The sequence below is a fragment of the Marmota flaviventris genome, chromosome 13 (assembly GCF_047511675.1).
Source record: "Marmota flaviventris isolate mMarFla1 chromosome 13, mMarFla1.hap1, whole genome shotgun sequence".
NCBI classification, from domain to species: domain Eukaryota; kingdom Metazoa; phylum Chordata; class Mammalia; order Rodentia; family Sciuridae; genus Marmota; species Marmota flaviventris.
Window position 1 is genome coordinate 18,515,628 of NC_092510.1, and position 4,421 is coordinate 18,520,048.

Here is a 4,421-nt window from a genome sequence, read left to right on the forward strand (position 1 = left end):
CTGTTGTACCCTGCTCACTTAAGGCTGGATGGGATCTAGTCACTTTGAGATACAAAAAAAATTGTATTTAATTTATATAGATACAAAATATATCGTCTATAATAGCCCTCTGTATCCACAGGATTCTCATCCATTCAACCAACCATGGGTCAAGTAAGGAAAAAAGATTGCATCTGTACTGATTTTATACAGGCTTTTTTGTTGTCATTACTTCCTAAACAATACAGTACAACAATTTACATTGAATTAGCCATTATACATAACCTAGATATTATTTAAAATATATGAGATATGTGCATAAGTTATATGCATCATGGATTTTGGAATCCACAATCCTCCTGATACCGAGAAATGACTGTGTATGAATTCAACTCACTTGAAATTACAGAACTTTAAAAATATAATTTCAACTATTAAAACTATTTTTCTGGTGGAGATAAGGTAGTTACAAAGTAGCCATTGCCCAAGAAAGTCCAGCACTAGTCGTCCATCAAATATTTGGTGGAGAAATAGAAAGGCTTTATGGATAAAGATTTGTTTGTCTGGATTTTGAACAATAAAATAATGGTGATATTTACAAATAGGCAACTATATGTTTGACAAGAGGCATGGAGAGGAGAATAGAAGTGAGATCTACATGCAGGAAAGCTTTAACTGCTCTGTTAAAATTTAGCTTTCACTGGAAGGAGGAACAGATGAAGGTGTTTGGGATGGGTACAACATAGTCAGATACTGTGGACAAGTGATTTCTCAATGAGTACTCACACCTTGAACTTAGGGACAATGAAAAGGGTAAAAATGAGATAGTGGTGATGTAATAAAACATTATAGTTGAAGTCAATTTTTACTGCACTTATTATTATATGGTATTATTTGCAAATTCAAGCAGTTTATGTACTCTAGATCAGAAACTGAAAAGTCTATTCTGAAAAAGTTAGATAGTAAATATTTTAGGCTTTGTAGGCCATGTGGTCTCTGTCATAACCACTCCATTCCTCTGCTGTAGCACAAAAGCAGCCATAGACTGTGTATAAATAAATGGATGGGACAGTGTTCCAGTAAAACCTCACTTACAAGAACAAGCCAGATTTGGCCTATTGGCCATAATTTGTTGATTCCTGCTCTAGATCAATGCTCTTCAAATTTTCCTGTGCAAAAATCACTTGAGATTGGTTAAAATGAAGATTCTATTTCATTGGACTGAGACAGATCTTGACATTTTTAACTGGCTCTAAGACAAAGCCAGAACTAAGGGTCCTTGAACCACAACTCAAGTCGCTAGGAGAGAATGATGGTAGAAACAACATCTTTAAAAAAAAAAAAAACAACTTGAAATATCTTCTCCCACTCATCCCTAGGAATTTATACCTCATATAAATTCAGATAAATTAAGCCTGGTTTTCCCAAACTTGCCTGATTAAGAAGATTCACTTGAAACACTTGCTGTCTATGCAAATCATCAGGCCCTTTGCCCTATGCCCTAGAAATATTCATTCATCTGGAAGTCTGGGCCATAAAAGTTCCAAAGGACTGGGAAGCAGAGTCCTTCTCCATCTCTGGCAATTTCCCATTGCTCTCAGTAATGTCTAACATTTTTGCAATCCTGAGATGAATTAGGCCCAGTGTAAGGATCTGGCCACAGAAGGACATGTAAGACGCTGTCTCCAGCCTACATGATCTTAGATCTCAGCCATAAGAGCTACAGGCAGTAATTTCCTTCAGAGAATTCAACGAATCATACCCTTAAGCACATACTATTTTTAGAAATATAGCCACTCAGGCTGTTCCCCAGTGAATGTTGTTTTACTTTCTTCTTCAATTAAAGCTAATGTAGAAAGAATTGAGATTGATATTTACACTCCCCTAAGGAAAATGGGGGTAAACACACCTAGCACTTTCACCTTAAGAAAAACACTTAACTAATAGAGTCAGGAATTATGGCTCACCCTGGTTACTTTGGGCAAGAGACTCTGTGACCCATGTCCAGAGAGAAAGCTTCCCTCAGAGAATGCCTCTTTTGGGCAAAGAAGTAATTTTTCTGACTCATCAAAAATCAGTACCAAAAATTTAAAAAAAAAAGAGTTTTAAAACAGGTCTTTCCAAACAAAATGCTAGGGTCTTACAGAAAAGAAATTAATTTATTTAAATTATCTGAAAATAGTTTCCTTAAAACAGAAAAAAAGAAAAAAAATGATTTATAATGATACTTTCAAACAATATAGGCTCAAACAGAGCCTAGGAGAAGTACTACTGCTGATATGACTTGTAACTATTTGTCCTAGAATATTCTAAATTTCTCAGTGAAAGTGGGATCCTCTGCTCTTGCTTGAATTTATAGTGCCACTTCAGAGTTCTCTGGTTCCTACCCCTCTACTTAGTAGTTGCTTATTTATTTACAGACTGTAAAGAACAGCCTAAATGTCCACAACTGCTGGCAAAAGACTTTCTCAAATATTTAATTGTGATGATTACCCAAAGACTTATCATTATCTACCTAAAAAAAGAATCCCATCTTCATGGTATAGAGTACAAGCTCCTTTCAGCTCTCGTGGTTCCCAACTTACCCAAACTCGGCTTTGGCTAACTCCTCTCACCCATCACATGTACTTGACCATTTCTTTGCAATCTCCTGACACAGCATGCTTGATCATTCCTTAGCATCTGCAGGTGTTTTCCCAGTTGAGAAAACCTGCTCCCTGAATCTGTTCACTTCTTCTATATTGTCTGTCCAGCAAACTCCAGCCAATGCTTCAAAATCAGTGCAAGTACAATCTCCTCTGCGAAGCCATCTCTGACTTCGGACTGTGATTCTGTGTGCTTCCATTGGCCCTCATGGTAAGCCCCCATGAGTAGAGTATAATGCCATTTATATTCATTATTTTCTTTAAATCTGTCTCCAAATGAAACCAAAACTTCCTTCAGAGCAAGAACAATGTCTGTTCATCTTTCTATTTCCAATTCTATTCCCAACTTGATACAAAACACGGGCTTGGTGCATGTCTGAGAATACTGATGTCCGTGCAAGAATGAATGGATCAACAGGGTGAAGATATTTACACAGAAATAGCTGTCAGAGTTGACCCTGGCTAATTGGATGATGAACAATTAAGCTATCAGCCTCTAGTTCCTAAACTCCCCCTACGTAGGAATAAGGTCCGGTTTCCAGCCGTTTAATCCACTAAATCTATACTTGTACCAAGCAGCTGGCATCATATAAAAACAAGTTACCAATACCCTCTGATCAGACACGATCTGTCCTGAGCCACTTGTCGTAACCTCTACACACTAAATGTGTTTAGTGTGTTTCTGATCCTTCTGGCTTATAACCTCATTACATAATATCCTGTTTATAACCTCACTACATTCTTTAGGCCTGAACTTCATCTTGCTTCCCGACTATAGCTTGGTTCTTCTATAGCTTGGGTCCTTCTCCTTGACTATAACTTGAATTCTCCCTCTGTATTATGTTTCCTGGTGATTAGATAGCTTTGGGTATCCAGCCCACCCCAAGGACTTACCCCAGCCTTCTGAGTGGAACAAAAATACAGCAAACTGGCTACACTACTAGATGAGGGAAACTGGTGTACATTGCAAATATTAGGGGGAAAGGGAGGAAATTAAGTTAAAAAAAAACTATTCATGGTGTCAATCGGTATATGTTTCATCATTTTTAGAGTTTTTGCATCATCTCAAAAATGATTTTACTTTTAGTATTCAGACCTTTAATTGGAAGACTCAGGAGATGAGTAAAGAGAAAATGGTCTTAGAAGAGTGTAAAGATAAGTGATAAAGGGACAAATGAAAATGGTGAGAGAAAATTAATGTGGAGTAGTTAACTGCACTGGCATACAGTTAACTGTATGGGTGTACAGTTTTGACCTCATGCTAAGTGTACCCAGAAGGTCTGGTCAAATTTTTCTTTTGCAGAGAAAATAAAAGGAAAGAGATTTTAAAAGAATTACTGGAACAAGAAGACAGAAAGAATTTAGGTTTCATGTGAAGCTCTGTTATCATTCTGATGTTCTTGTATTTCACTTTTCCATAAGAGAGAACTACACTTCTGTGTTGTTAAAAGAGAGAGAAAAAGAAAAGGGAGGAGGAAAAGGAGAAGGAGGAGGAGAGGGAGGAGGGGAAGAAGGTGTCACTCTTACATTGGCTGGCAGAGATTTAGGAATTAATGTTGGCGAGTCATTATGATCAAGATGGGGAGGGGAGGAGACACAGTAAGCAACAGCAAAAGCAAGTTGAGTTAGGAAGATGTGGGCTTGGATCTCAGATCTGCCTTCGTAAGGCAGTGAGCCCTTAGGGAAGTTATTCAGTCACACCCTTTGCCAGTTTTATCATCTATAAAATAAAGATAAACAACCTAACTTTCAGGTTTAACAATAATAATTAATGAAGAGTGGTTGATGCAATAAATG